We start from the raw sequence: 16,637 nt of genomic DNA, 5'->3' as shown, positions 1-16,637 counted from the left end.
TTTGTCTATTTTTTATTTTTTTGCAGCTTGTGATTTGATCACGAACAAAACGACAGCTTTTTTTTTGTTTTGGTTTTGAACATATACACAACTCCCAGTATAGATGGTCCTGAACACACACTCACACACACTCACACACCACCTCCCCTGAATCCTGCAACACAAAGCTGCTCTCTTCTCACACAAACTCTCTCTTTCTCTCACTTTATGTTCACCTCATTTTCCTTACACACACACACACACACACACACACACACACACACACACACACACACACACACACACACACACACACACACACACACACACACACACACACACACACACACACACACACACACACACACACCCTCTAATCCCACCGTCCACTTTGACACCACAAATCAGTTGTTCCGCCCACCGTGTTCCTGCTATTTTCTCTGTCCATACCTTCACACTCCTGAGTCCAATTTTATTCTTGCATTTTACAAAAAGTGATGACAGTTTTTTTAAAGTTACGCAAAGATGAATAGAATTTAAATACAGTGTAAAAAAAAAAAAAAAAAAAAAAGGAGTCACACACAGACAAAGTGCAGCGTTCGGGACAAATGTTGCCTTTGTGTCGATAATTTCGGACGATGACAAAACCATAAAATACCTCCACTGTCACTGCTGATTTCAACCACCTTCTCACCACACATCATTTAAATATCAGGTGAGGTTTTGTTGCCACTCTCACAGTTCATACACACACTTGTCCAGAGTCTGGAGGACAGTTCATTTTCTTTTTTAAATTCTCAGCCCTCAGTGTTTTGCTGTCCACCTCCGTGGTGCTGAAATGCGCATTTCAGGACAGCAGAAGTGGACAGCGACACACAGAAACCCCCTTTAACACGAATAAAGCGTCACATAAGTCAATAAACTGGCCTCTGTCTTGCCCTTATTCCACAGCTGTCCGAGCATCAGACACAAAGCTGACAGAGAGCAACGAGCAGAACAGTCCTGACACGTCCTTGACGCACAGCTATCCTCCCCACAGCGGTCGCTCCTTGTCCCATTTCACCGCCGCAGCTGACGATATCCACCGGTTAACGTCTGCAACACAACGTGCTGCTTTCAGCCCGAATACTAACTTTTCAGAAGGAAACATCCCAGTAACAATAGGCAATATCTTAACACGAGCAAAGTACCGCGTAATTCTTCAAAGTCTGCCCTGATGGTCGTACGTATCCCGGACTTACAGAGGACTCCAACTTCTCTTTCTCAACTCTAAAAAGTGACACTTCCTTTCGCAAATATCTGCCCGTGGAGTCATGTTCACAGCCTTAAAAATATCCGGCCGACACAGACTCAGAGCACATTCTCAACAGTATTACAACCAACTTTTACAATTAAGCTTCCCATGTTTGGATTTGCTACATACCTGCAGTTCTGCTTCACCCGACGGCGACATCAGACTCACAGCAGCAGCGATCTGAGGATACACACAGGAATCTCGTTTTATTTTCAGCAAAAAAGACACAGAAGTTTAACATCTGGACCTCATATATATTTTATGTCGTATGGAAATGGCTGACAAAGACAAACATCACTGTAAATATCAGGCGTTCCAGGTTAAGTTCATCTAAGGGTTTTTATTTTTATTTTCTTTAAAAATATTGCATCTCCAGACATGTAAAACGTTAGAAGCTCCCTTTTTCACACAGCCTCTGCCAACTTCTAAATGCATTTTAACAAACTGGACGCAGAGAAATGAACTTCTGTCTCGTGTGTGTTGAAATTTAAAAGATCAGTCGCTCATAAGGTTTCCAACTTTAAAAAACAAGCCATCAAATCAGCTGTACTTTATAATCACCTGATATTTTACAGTTTGCTTTTCCTGTTTGTCAGTAATTTATTGTAAAAAATAGCATTATGAGCAGGATTTTTGTTCAAATGCATCTTGTCACAATGCACAGAATTTATGTAATTTGCTGCAGTTTGTTTTTATATGACATGAAACATATAACATATAATTACCTGTTATGTGTGTTTTAATTCCAGCTGAGGAGATTGTGCTGCATGTGGAGAGCTGCCTTCCATGGTGTCTGCTGCTGTCACAAGTGTTTACATATTTATCCTGCAAGAAAAATGAAAATGAAAGAGATCTCATTAGAAACCATTTAAACCAACTGTGTCACCATACAGACGACCTTTTAGAACAGACATATGCTCTCACACACACACTGAACACTGAACACACACTCTGCCTTATACTGATTTGGAGACACAAGGCCCAGCACACACACCCACGCACACAAAGAGAGAAACACACAGACCCCTGCACTAGCACTAACAATGAATACAAATAAATGAATCAAAAAGAACCCCAGACACTTCCACATTTAATGCTTCTTCACGTCTGTTGAATCTGTTGAAAGTTTTACCATCGCAGTCAAAAAATGAAAAGAAATAGAGATCCACATTGATATCTAACTCAAACATAGACATACAACTATGAATCGTGTTTGTCTGAGACTTGGGGACGTGCGGACGAGCACACACACTCATTAATACACACAAACACACGCACACACACACACACACACTTATACACTCACACGCTCACAGCACTGCATGTAACACTCAGCCCTCCTCCTGCAGTGTATCTTTAATATAAAGCAGCAAATCATAAAGCATACCTGAAAGCCATAAAGCAAAAACTACAAATATGCCAGAAATGATCACAGATAAAATGAGTTACACGTCTGCTTTGTTAAATTGTTATTTAAAAGAACAATATAACAATCAGAATTTTAAGCTGTGAGATCAGTCTGCTTAAATCTACATTAAAAAGCACGCAGGAAAATGTTTTCATAAATTAGCTTTCTCTTAGATTTCGAACAAGAGAGGAGGAAAGCACGGTGTACATTTGTGCGTCGTGTGTGTGACGGTTTTGCATGTTAAAATTACCACCACACAGTGTGACACACAGCTGAAGTCACTGGTTCCTAAAATATAAAACTGTAGTTCTTTGTATTAGTAGAGCGTATTAAAATTTAACTGAATCAGTAGCTATATTTATATTTAAATATTTGTTTCTCTCAACTTAATCTGTTGTGGATAATACACACACACACACACACACACACACACACACACACACACACACACACACACACACACACACACACACACACACACTTTTCAGCTGTGTGTGTGTGTGTGTGTGTGTGTATTATATTCTCCTGACCACGTGTGAGTTGATGCATGTGTCACTCATCATATCTTTAAATGTATCAAAATTCATGTTAGAAACCCTTAAAAAACACTGGACATCTCTCTCTCTCACACACACACACACACACACACACACACACACACACACACACACACACACCGGCATTCACAGACACCTGAAATCAGCCATACACACGTACACACATTGGCCCAGTTGGTCATTTAGACGATCAGTAGGCGCTCAGAAACACAATCAGACCCACACACACACACACACACACACACACACACACACACACACACACACACACACACACACACTGACAGTAACTCACGCTCACTCAGCTTTTACACTGTATGCCTTGAAATTTACCACCATTCATGCTAAAGACCCCACATATAACACCAACATCAGCCTTACACACACTGTGCACAATTTTAACTTGGAACATATGTATGTAGATGTTCAGAAACACAATCAGACCCACTCACACACACTCTCTCACACACACATGGTCACACACTCTTGTCAAAACAAAGCTGTTAAACTACAAATCAAAACCACATCATATAAGCTACTCCAAATAAAAAGATTGTTGTCCTGAGAAGTTTAGAACAGTTAACTTTAAACACCGGTCATTTGTCACATTTGTATTAGCAGTTTTATTTTTGTCTTTAAAATCGCACATTGTATGACGTTCTTCCTGCAATCTGCAGTTTGGTATTTCATTATTAGAAACCCACAGCGTCATTTCGCTGCGTCTCCTCCTCCCACTGTGGAATTTTCAAACTGACGCAAACACTGAGGCGCCTGCCGTGGTCGACACCTCACCTCACAGTCAGCAAACACAGGCCTCAAAACCGTTGACTTCATGAAACACACACTTTAGACCGCACACGTGGATGTATGAGGAATGACAAAAGTAACAACAAAACCTTAAATAACGTCCCATTATGTCTGACATTCACCTGGGAATGAACACTGGCCTGTTACTGTCATCAGTATGAAATATGGTAGAGATTTGGACATTAGTTAATAAACCAGTTTTTAAAAGTGCCACTTTGCAAAGTCTGCAGCTCAACCTATTGAAATTAGTTTATCACACTTGGTGTTAAATGCACGTTTTTGTGACTTACGATTGCTCTGAATGACTAAACGGACATTGAAAAGAAAGAATTTATATTTGAAGTTCTTTTCCATTACAAATAATTACATTTAAAGTTATTCAATAAACACCCAGCAATCAGCTTATGTGGTACAAAAGCTAAAGCAACTGAATACAACAGTCCCCCAACAAAACCTGCCACTGTGAAGGTGACCAGTTTCCTTAAAAGAGCGACTTTAGAGACGTGTGCAGTCAACTTATGACTGCAGTTTGTTGCATGATACTGACAGGTGTTTCTATTATTGTGTCCACCACATTTATATCAGTCAATGTGAAGCTAAACAGCAGAAAGGCCCGTCAGGTTCTATTCTGCTGCACCACAAACGTCATCCTTGCTTAAGAATTTTTTTGGAATCAGTATTTTATTTGACAAAAATTGAAGTTTCCCAGATTCATGAAGGATTTTTCAGGCAGGATTAGAGTGCTGGTTTTCGGTAGTTATACCTAATAAACTGGAAACTGAGTGTGGAAGCAATCAGGAGCTTTAATCCATAAATACAAGCTTTCAAAAACCCTACCAGATCATGTCTTCTCAGGATATCTTTACAAATTTAGAAGAAAATAATTAATACACAAAGGCTGGCTACTGTTTTTAGTGTTAGGGAATGTTAGTGCTTTATCTATGCACCTTATGTCTGAAAAAAAAACTCAAAATGATTGCGTTAGTGCTGTTTTTTTTTTTTTTTTAGGCTCTCTAATCTTTAAAATCAGACGTCTGCTTGTTGTTTTTTATGTCACAAGCCCTCAGAAGAGAGGCGAGAACTCCATATATGAAAGATGCCAAATTTAATATTTAAGAAACCCCTTTACAATCTTAGTTTCAGTGAAGGTCCTGTGATTATCTGAGAGCTGTTGGATTTGCCTTAGATGCAGCCTCTGCTACTCTACACACCTGCCACATCACGGTCTGACAAAACGTTTTCATCCAGCAACAAACTCAAAAACTGATCCAGAATTGACCAAAAACAATGTCACATCACTTGGGTGTGGTAAAATGCTCCTCCCAGCTACTCCAGAGCTGAACTGGGAATTAATCTACATGTACTGTTTAATTCTGACTCCCTCCCTTGTTTTGCTGCTTTAAAGTTGCAGCTAATGGTCAAAATGTTAAATATCCTGACAGGGGCGGACAGGCAGCTTGAAATGTGTGTTTTTAAGCTCAGCTGGAGCAAAACGCGACTGCGTTCAGCCACACAAGCTGGTCGGATCATTGTTAGGATTCATTTAAACAAGTGAAATAATCCGTACTGTGCTTGTTGGAACCTGACCAGTCTTTTTTCTTTTCTGTGCTCCACCTTTCTACCTGTCTTTCAATTATACCTGTTCTGATTTCCCAGCAGTGGATGCAGAGTTTGTGTAGGGAAACTAAAGATCAATGTAATATAATACGTGAGACCTAATTCAACATTTTTGGACATTTTAAAGTAAATTAATTTAGACTTTTGCCTTTAGGTAGCTTCAAATTTTTACATGCTTTAAGTCCTTGAAATAAAGAGCAGATGAGCTGAACGAAGACACAAATAATAAAAAAACATTAAAAAATAACAAAAAATGTAAACGCGTCCACATTTCACGTTCCTTCTTGTCTGATCAAAGTTTCACCATCACAGTCAAAAAATGAAAAGAAACTGAGATCCATGTTTAAATCCAACACAAACACACAGCTATGAATCACGTTAGTCTGAAACTTGGACACACACAGATGAGCACACACACACACACACACAATGCCACATGTAACACCCAAACCTACATTAAGTTCTTGAAATAAATCCTTCATTTGCTGATTTCAACATGAAAAAAATTTGTGAAGCATGGAATGTTTGTGAATATAAATATCTGCTGTTTTCTGTTGAGATGGTACACTTCATATCAAAGAAGAACAAAACTCATTCATACTTAAGCAATCAGAGGTCACACCCTTTTACCTTCCCAGCCTGGAGTTAGACGACTCTCTTCTGAGTGCAGGCGGGTGGAGGATGGATGTGTCCCACTCCAACCGGCTTGACTTTCATGGTTTTTGGGTGGTGCTAATGGAAACAAAGGTGTCGGCCGCTTTGAGTTCACTCGCTGCCCATCCAGCTGCCTCCTCCCTCCCTTCTGGGCCCTCATTGTTCCTTTCTACCTTCTTCTGCTTCGCTGGCTGCAGTGGTTTCCATTTTCTTTCTTCTGTGAACATCGTTTTGCTCCTACAAAAACACACACACATAAAAAGATTCAGGAGCAGAAAACTTTTGTGACATGCACACACACTTAACCCACGGCACAAATGACCCGGTTGACACCAAGGTGCCATAAAAATGTACAATTTTAAAAATATATATAACATTTAAAATAAATAAAACTCCATGTAATGCTTTTGTGTGTTTCCAGATGGATGGATTAGGGACTGTAATTACCAGAAGACCAGAGTGTGTGGGTGCAGGTTACAGGGAGGGGACTCCTTGCTGGGGTGGGAACTTTATTTTTTTCTAACCCTCCGGCTCACAGGACACACTGCTCACAGTTCCCCTTTTTGGCAACACTGATTCTGCATCTGCTCTGACATTATGGTGAAATAGACACAGACATGTAAATTAACGTGAATGATTTTATACAGAATGTGAAAGAAACATTGTAAACATGCACACAGATATGAAATTTAACATAATGTCATAGGAAAACACACGTACACACACACACTCTCTCTCTCTCTCTCACACACACACACACACACACCAAGAGACATACACAGTCAGTCTGCTGTTTTTTGTTTTGTGTGACTGTCAAACACTATAAAAGTGCACTCACAGTCAACAAGGATGCATTATATTACATTGTGCTTCATTTACAGACTACAGCCAGTGATCACTACCACAGATTTTTATTGCACGCTATGAATTTGCACTTTTTGTTCATCCAAACCTTTCATTACACTGCATTCACCTCACAACATTACTAGCACTTTACTCTATAGAATGCTTGTGTGTGTTTGTATACTTCATGATACTCTATAACTGTGTGCACTTGTTTTACGGTGTTTTCTTGTTGGCTTCTTCAGTCTTAATTTGTTTTATTGCTCCGACATCTGCACTAAAACAAATTCCTTACATGTAAATTACGCCTGATTCAGATTTTTTTAAGCATTAACTTGTAACATTCTTTGATAAAAGTTTAAGTCCATTTGTGCTATACAGTAGATCGGTTCCCTATTTTTCCTCTGTCATGTAAAACATGAGTGATCATAGAGATTTATATCAGTCCTAAAATAAGATCCTAAATTAATGTATGTGTGTGTTTGATTCTGTCTGGTTTTATGTTTTTTGTCTGTTAGAATAGATGCAGGGTTTGTCACTGTTTTTGGATGGTATTTATATTTAATTCACTCTATCTGTCTAAACCCGTTATTTGTTGTTCTGTGCATTTTAACATAAAACACATTAATTCTGCTTGTTATATAATTAACAATACATATATAAGTATATTATCCCAAGATAAAAAGACTACACAGCTTTGATTTCCCAAATACAAAGTTATAGAATCTGTGATAACATGAGATTTCTCATTTAAATTCCCCTCTGGTATAAAATGCATTGTTTTACAATACCATTAGTTTTCATTAGGGAGGGTTTGACATCTTTAGCAGGAGCTTCTCTCAGCAGCACAGATGCAGGAGTGCTGCTCTGCCTCTCTGCAGCTCTGTGCCTTCAGCTGTACAGTCAGCCATTTTCTGTCAGACATGAGGAAGCTTCACTGAGGCTGCTCTGCTTATGGAAGGCTTTCATAACCAGTTTCCCCTAAAAACACTCCGACAACCAGGCAGGGAGCAACGCACACGCGTAGATGTGATAAACGACAGCACTAATGATGCTGAAGGAGGTTTTATATTAGTCAATTAATCCTCAGCAGAAGCCTTCACATGTCTGACTGCCAACCCATTGAGTGGCCACAACAAAATGGCTGACCAGCATCTTAAAGGATACCTGCTGCATGCATGTAGGTTTAAACAAACACCTGGGAGGTAAAGTCAGAATGCAGAGGGACTGATTGCACCTGTATTTGTAGCGTTTATCTTTTAGATGTGTTTGAGATGTCTGATTTGATGGAGCAGGTCGCAGCTGTCACATACGGCTTGTTTGTAGGGTTTCAGAAAAGGCTCAGAATCAAGCAAAACTGCTTGTTTGTTGCATTAGGTGTAAAATAGCAAATACTGGAAGAGTTTTACTCCTCATTTTGTTATTTTTATCCATGTTCCTGAAGAAAAAAGTTAGGATTTTATTTCCAAAATTTGAAGTTGCAAAATTTTAGAAAAAAAACATTTTTTTTTCACTCTTAAAATCTTCAAAATTTCCACAGTGAAGTAAAACTATTCAAGAGCTTAAAGAATAGAACGTCCCCTCTGATAGACTGCCTGTTTAAAATCATAACTAGTGCAGGGCGCTACTCTTCATGGTACTGAGATTTAGGATGACATAATGACTAAATGCAGAGGAGACGCCCTGATACATGGCTTCTAAATAATCACATTTCTAGGTAATGAATTTGAGCAATCAGCAGCTTTAGTCCACAAACACTGAGACAAGTAGCAGCATTTAAATGCAGCTCTGAAATAGCAGGTGAAAAGTTTTACTCTGATTCTCTTCCTGTGTGACAGGGAAATTAAGACTTAAATTCAGCTGAGAGCTTAAAATTAAAGTTTTTTGAAAATCTACTATTTTTTAACATTCTAGATCCTTACAACCAAATGAGCCTAAAGCAGGTTACATTCAGTAGGTTAGGACTCCCTGTTGAACTGGAAACACTCTTAAATATATGTATATAAAAATGTACATAAGAAAAAAGTTGCTTAACCTAGCACCATTACCGTAGAAATGTTAAATTAACTGGCTTGAAAGAGCACGGTGGACAAACACACACACACACACACACACACACACACACACACACACACACACACACACACACACACACACACACACACACACACACACACACACACACACACACACACACACACACACACACACACACACACACACACACACACACACACACACACACACACACACACACACACACACACAGTGCTCTTAACCACATGCATACATAGAAAGTGTAAAAGTTTCTAAATATATCAACATCCAGGTTCCTTCTTTCTCTCTCTGTGACACTCAAAAATAATTTCAAATAAAAGGCCATTAAAATTGTTTTCTATTTAGTCACAATGTCACTGTGAAATGAGAGTTGTGTATGAGCCAGTGGTATCTAGGTTTTAAACTTCTTTCTCTCTCAATCAGAAACACACAAGAGTCCATGAGAAGTGAGACCATCCGACCAGGAGGAAGTTAGTGTGAGCAGAACATGCAGATACATAATAAAAATATAAAAGAAAGAAAAAGAGTCACTTTTGTGTTCAATTCAATTCGACTAATTGTAAGATTGTAGATGTGGATTTATTTTTAAGATTATTTGCATATTATTTTCTATACTTGACTTATTTTGTACTAATTTTTGATGAATGCAGTGTAAGGATGTGTGTGTCGTTCCTTGTTCTTGGCTCATCATCATGATCTGTGAGTTTAACTTTCACATGTCAAACAAAGAGCCGATGGCCTCCAGCTGTATGTAGCTGTGCAGATGTTAATGTCCTCACAGATTCTTCTTTGTACCACCTCTAACTTCTTGGTGCATCTCAGATTATGGAATGAACTGAGGCGGAGATGAAAGTTCAGAACTTTTACATTTTAGTTTTCAGAGGTTTTGGTTCTGGAACTGTAAGGCATGTGATGAATTCAGTAACAACACATACTTTAGATATTTTAGAAACACACAATCAGGACTCAGGAAAGATGTTGAGCTGAAATTAAAACAGGGAAGTCTGAGCTAACGTTGAAAGAATGGACAGAGGTAATCACAATGTTCTGTCAGAATATGAGATTATTGAGCCAGAAAAACTTTTTTTGTTTGTTTTTCTTGATGCCTAAAACTCTGCTGCTGGCCTCAACATGGATATGAATGATATTTTTAAAATCATAGAGGCTGGCCTCAGGTCAGCTCAGCATCTACCAAGCACCAAGCCCCTGGGGAGAGCCAAACTCAACATTATACAGAAGTAACAAGTGGGAATCAGAGCTGAAACTTTCAATCAAAAATGGTATAAAATGTACACAGCACAGTGCACTACCAGCAAAACAAGCATGAACAAGAGTCTGGATGGACAAACGTAATCATGTTCTTCATAACACTCAAGATCAAACAAGTAACCAATCAGAAAGGATCTTTGAGGTGAACCATACTTGTGTTTTCTGGAGATGGTCTACATTAAAGACTATTTGGGACAATCCAATAAGACATTATAGGATAGACCACCTCATGGAAAATCAAGGAGGAAGAACACGAAGAGCACAAAAGCTGCGACATAAAACTGGTGTCAAATCGGTTCCTCAGGCAGGTGTGTCTGGGATAATTGTTAAATAAAAATCTTGACCAACCTGCTAAATTTGTTTTTCAAGAACTGGAAAAAGTGGATCATTTACATGAAATAAGAGAGAAAACTGGACAAGAGATGGTCCTGGACAACATCTATCCAGTGTTATAGAGCAGGTTGCTGCTGGTGCTGTGCTCAGGAGTGAAGACCCAATGCCAACTAAAAGGACTAAAAAAAAAAATTCATAGGCTCTATTCATGTAAAATTTGTTCAATTTCAACTAAAAGTGAATCAAAGAAAACTAGAAACTAAATTAGTTATTTTTACTTGTCAAACACAATTCACTGTTATTGAATTGTTTTTCACAATCAGGTGAGTTTGAAGAAACAAATCTGAGACGGTCTGTAAGGTTTTAAAGTGTATCAAGTACCTTTTCACTAACATGTCAGTATTTCAAAAGCTTCTTCTAGAGTTTAAAATTTGTAAATCAGAAGAAAATCATGAAAACAGGATTAATGTATGAACATTACATTAATTTGTCTGGGAAGAACCATATGAAGCTGTGAGAAATTAAGTTTGGGATAATCTTAATGAGACAAGGGCAACTTCAGTTGTTCTCATGCAGTTAAGAATTAAGTGAAACTGTTACAGTTGTACACTTTTGACTCCGCACGAATTAAAGAGTGTCCTGACGATGTGACGTGTGTCCAAAATTCGAATAATTTTGTTTGCAAGTTGATTGAAGTCGTCCTCTCTGTAAAAGCGGGGAAAATATCTGACCACATCTGCACACAACCATGAACAAACACCCAGAAGTCTGTAAGTGCCTTAACAGTCCATTAAAACGATTTACCAATGTAGCTGGAGCCTTTTAAAACAGGAATTAGAGAAAAAAAGAGGTCTGGCAGCCGCTGTAGTCAGAAAATAACTTACACATACGTAAAGAACATGCAGCTGCTTCTGAAAATTGTAGAAGTTTGTGATTGCTCTAAAGGAAGACAGGAAGGAAAAAACAATTGTATGTCTGAGTGGACTGAAGCTAACGTACGGCTGCAGGTTGTAATTATGGAATCATTTCTAAAAATATTTGTACATTCGTCATTTTTGTCTGCATGCTCCTGATTCCTGTCCATTCTACAAATTAAAGTTTAATTTAAAATTGCTGCTGAACATCTTCAACAAACACCACAGCAGCTGTACAAATGGACTGACTGACTAAATGCAGTCACAGCCACAAAAAAAGGAAATGTTAGTTCCAACTAATATGTACACACGACCTTGAATGTGTCATTAAAAAGTCCACAAACTTTCATTGCCTTTGTACATGTTTCAATTTGAACTTTACCACTTACAATCTGCTTTTTCAGACATCTTCACCTAAAAATTTTTAAATTAAATCTATGTAAACCCCCATACACACAAACACACACACACACACACACAAAAATATGCGTCAGACGGTATTATCTGTAAGCTATTATTCCTGTAACTGTAAATTATATGACGCAAACAAACCTACAACGTCCTCCTGACTGTAATGAAGACAACGTGGTGAAAATGATTTCACTTTTATGTATTTTACTCTCCATAATTATACATCTGATTTTGGGAAGCAACACACTCAGTTTAACCAGTTTCAGATTGTGGTGTGTTTTAATGTCAGTTGCTGGTTTTCATAGTCCTCATTGGGTTGAGAAACCTTGTCGACCTTTTCGCTTATGAAACAGTTTCAGAACCGATTGCGTAAACCCAAAAAAAGCGCACAGTTACTAAGCAAAAAACAACTTGTTTTTCAGGTTTTCCTGGAAAAAAGGCATCCTATAATTATTGGGATTTCTATTAAATGTTTGTAGCAAGACTCATCATAATATATGCTGCTCCACTAAATATTTGAATGCTTTTCAAAAGTACAGTAAAGTGCACTGCAGAATATTACCTCGGCTAAACCAGAGTTTTTGTGAAACAAATTTTTGTATACGTGTGTGTGTGTGTGTGTGTGTGTGTGTGTGTGTGTGTGTGTGTGTGTGTGTGTGTGTGTGTGTGTGTGTGTCCTAAAATAAAATACTGACTTTCATTATGTCATTTGTAAATTTTCAGACTAATGAAAAAAAAACTACTAGGTTGGGGTTCAGAAGATGCGGAAATATTCTGATATAACTACTGGGATGAATGTAATTAAAATTCAACTGTGTATTAGTGAAAATGTATAAAGTGTGTCTCAGTTATCTGGACGACACACAAGAAAAACCTGTCACCATTTCAGCGAACTTCAGTGCCCCTGAGCAAACTGAATGTTAAAGTATGCTTAAAAGTGTCCCTTTTTATATCACCTCATCTGAAATAATGTAAGTGTAGTAATAAGTGAAAATGTCTTCAGTTTGATGGTAAATCTTCATTCAAGTCAGAGTTACAGCCTTAGTAGTTTACACAGTAAATAAAGCACTAAACAGTCAAAATGAAAGAATCATGAATTTCTTAAACTCACTGAACTTGTCTGTCTTTCGGTGCTCACAGCTGGTCAGACTTGTTCTTTTCTATTTGTACATTTCTGTTAAATGCATAGAAAAGTGTTAAAAGGTAACTAAATTCTCTCAGAAGTAACTATTTTCTCTCTGCTTAGGTGAGTATTGTTCATCTACATTTACTTTTCTGTTTGTAGTAACTTTCTTTCTATACGTCTCAGTTGTACATTCTTTTAAAGCTCTTTTACTAAGAAGCTTGACACTGAAAAGCAAGTTTAGTATTACAATAATCAGTGAGGCCTTGCATCACCATATTGTTTTACTCTGACAGACACACTGCACATGATTTTCAGGCCTGAATCAAATTAATTGTGGTCTGATTTCAAATCGGACGTTCACTTTTTCAGTGCAGTTTTCACATGGATTTGTCTTTTAAATTTGTGTGGCTCAGCTGTGAACTTTTCTCCCTAAATTTAGACAAAACTGGTGACTTTTAAATGTTGTTAGTTCTAAAATAGAAATAGCAAATAAACTGAAAATTCATAGTCGTGTTCCTGTTGCACTTATAACAAAAAACTAAAATTATTTATATCGACTGACCAGCAGCAAGTGAGTAGCCATTAAAACTTAAACATATATTATCTGTCTCTATGATTTCTGCACTTAGGCCCATTCCTGCAAAAAAATCTGTCCCACAATGCAACATTTATGAGAGAGCTACTCTCCTACAAGTGGTGTGATCACTCTCACCCATAATAAAGCAATAAATACTTAAAAAGCATATTGGATATTTGTTGAAGTTTCGAATTTTGGGAAGTTAGGAGTAATGTTTAAGAGCTGTAAATTTTGATCGTGTTTACACAGACATTGTACTTTTAAAACTTTTAATGACACATTTTTTGCACAACTGCCAAACTGTGTGATAAACACAAAGGTAATACAGTATGAAAGCCTTAGAAAATATTTAGCTGTAATATAATTTCTTAAGTGAATCTCCTTAAATTGGTGGTACAAGCTGTGTTTTCTCTTGTGTTTCTAAGCGTGACTTTTCAGCCAAATGCTAAATCTTTGCATATGTGATGCACATGACTGCATCATACACCAAAAAGGAAATATTCAGTACAATTAAATATTTAAAACTACAAAAAAAAAAGGTAATCCAGGGATCTTCTCTGTTTTGCTTTTATGTTTTTTATCTGATAAACTCTGAAAACATAAAACAAAATTAAAAAGGCAGTGAACAGTCCAGTTTAAGACATTTATTAAACTATTATAATCCAGTTTAATCTCAATCTAAACTGAAGTCAGAAGAAGACTCGATTAGGAACCTATAATATTCAGAGAAATGGGCATTAAGAGGGTGTAATGATGTGTGTATTGTGGTGGCTGCAGATAGTTCTGCCTTTTAACATCAATGATTAATTGGTGTTTGGATGAAGACGATCAGTTCTGCTCCTTTACATTCTAAATGTTATATGCATCAGACACACTGCACAACACAGAAGTCTTGGTCAAGTGGATGTAAAACAGCTGATGAAGGTAACAGTGAAGATGTTAGATAAACTTTCACAGAGCAGAGTGTGTATAATGTTTAAATAATAAAACAACAGAAAATATGCTCTTCATTCACAATCTTAGTTGGTCTGTGGTCTGTACTCTGGTTATGTGTTTTCTTTTATTTGTGTGCTTTCATGTTCATGTGCTTTTAGACATTTATTCTCTATAGGAGAAGATAAGTTTAATAAAAATGTTCATTTTATAAAAACAAAGACATGTAATTACAAATGCTTTATGTTGCTTAAAATAAATATTATGACCAGATCACGGAGGGTGTGTGTGTGTGTGTGTGTGTGTGTGTGTGTGTGTGTGTGTGTGTGAGAGAGAGAGAGAGAAAGAGAGAGTGATCTCTCACACACAGAGAACATTTATCTTATAAAAAACATTTTCATTTTCTAAGTTATATTCTCATGCCATTATTTCACCATATTTATTTCAAGTTATACATCTGTATTATGCTGTCATTCTGTTTTCAGTGTTTTACCTAAAACACGTGTGATGCTGCTCCTAAAAAATATTTTAAAAAAATAAAATAAAACCTGAGCTGATTCTTCTTGTGGAATAATACTATTTGGTAAAGAAAACTGCATTTTTAAAATACCCCACAAGATTTTATTTCTATAGAAACTTAAAAAAGGATCATCACAAGTTGAAAATTTTAATTGGATCTAGAAAACTTTTTTTTTTTTTACAAATAGCAAAATGAAATGTTGACTTAGTGATTCATGCTGTTTGGAAATTTAAGTAAAATAGATATTTATGATGAATGATAAATGATCACTTTCTGCTTCGCTTATAGAGACGCAGAAATAAGATTTTTTGTCCAGAATTTTTCTTCGTGTGTATCCGTGCTCATGTAAATTAACATTTAAAGTTAAAACTGGAAGCTGAGAGGAAAATGGCAGATCGTATTTGACGAGGGTACGTCTTGTGTATGTGAGTGTGTGTGTGCGTGTGTGTGTGTGTGTGTGGTGAGACAAACAATACGGGCGGATCAAGCCGAAGATAAAGTGTGAGAGTGAGTCAGTAAGTGTCAGCACAAGTGCGTCAGTGTACGAGTGAGAATTTACTTGTGAAATTGTGTATTCCTGACATATGTATGCGTGTGTGAGACTGTGTGTGTGTGTGTGTGTGTGTGTGTGTGTTTACCGTTGTCCATTAACTGCGAAGACAAAGTGAGGAACAGTTTGTTATCACATGTGATTCGGCTTGTTTAGGAACGGCTCTTGTAGCTGGAAAAGTACAAAAAGTAAAAAACAAGAAGAGGGAAAAGATTTAAAGCATTTCGCCTGAATTGAAATAAGTTGACACTGAAATAGTTTTACTTCAAAGTTGTGACTAAATTAAAGTAAACTGTATCAACCTAATTAAAAGTTGCTTTGTCTCATCAACAGTTGAACCCTTGAAGCAACAGTGGCACAACAGACAGAAACTATTATTAGCTGTAGACACCGTACTTGTGAATGAATGTGAGTGTGTTCACTGGTGTGAGGCAGCCTGTTGATGGCCAGGAAACATCCCAAGGAATGATTTAACCCTCTGACACGTGTGTGTGTGTGGGTGTGTGTGTGTGTGTGTGTGTGTAGGGTCGGAGAAAGAAAAGAAAGGGGGTGAAATTATGTCTATTTATATGAGTGTGTGTTAATTAAATGGACTGTAGGCTGCTGTGATGCTGTTCTCAGATACGTCTATGAACCCTCGCTTGCTGTTGACGTCCGGACGTGCACTGCTGCGTGTGTTTTTCTGTCTACCTAAGTGTGTGCTTGTGTGCGTGTGTTTGCTGCGTCAGGGGCCACACAGTAACTGCCCCTTACCCAACCTTCACCTCCCTCCTTCACACTCTCCTGA

At 37.6% G+C, this 16,637-nt stretch overlaps 1 long non-coding RNA gene across 9 annotated transcripts in view; it reads right to left on the bottom strand.

Annotated features, from left to right (window-relative positions):
- Positions 1-16,637, bottom strand: part of LOC111567884 (uncharacterized) — a 60,837-nt gene that overhangs the window by 1,181 nt on the left and 43,019 nt on the right. For 4 of the 9 annotated variants that reach the window (XR_008601217.1, XR_008601215.1, XR_004847242.2 and 1 more), the window contains 5 exons: positions 15,939-16,021; positions 6,764-6,900; positions 6,293-6,553; positions 1,999-2,098; positions 1,403-1,453 (listed from right to left, as the gene is read on the bottom strand). This is a non-coding gene — a long non-coding RNA (uncharacterized LOC111567884). Of the gene's footprint in view, positions 1-1,402; positions 1,454-1,998; positions 2,099-6,292; positions 6,554-6,763; positions 6,906-15,938; positions 16,022-16,637 lie in introns of all 9 variants that reach the window. The other 5 variants (XR_008601216.1, XR_008601221.1, XR_008601219.1 and 2 more) reach the window with 5 other exon arrangements.

Source organism: Amphiprion ocellaris, chromosome 3 (assembly GCF_022539595.1).
Source record: "Amphiprion ocellaris isolate individual 3 ecotype Okinawa chromosome 3, ASM2253959v1, whole genome shotgun sequence".
NCBI lineage: Eukaryota > Metazoa > Chordata > Actinopteri > Pomacentridae > Amphiprion > Amphiprion ocellaris.
This window is presented reverse-complemented; position numbering and strand designations above follow the sequence as displayed.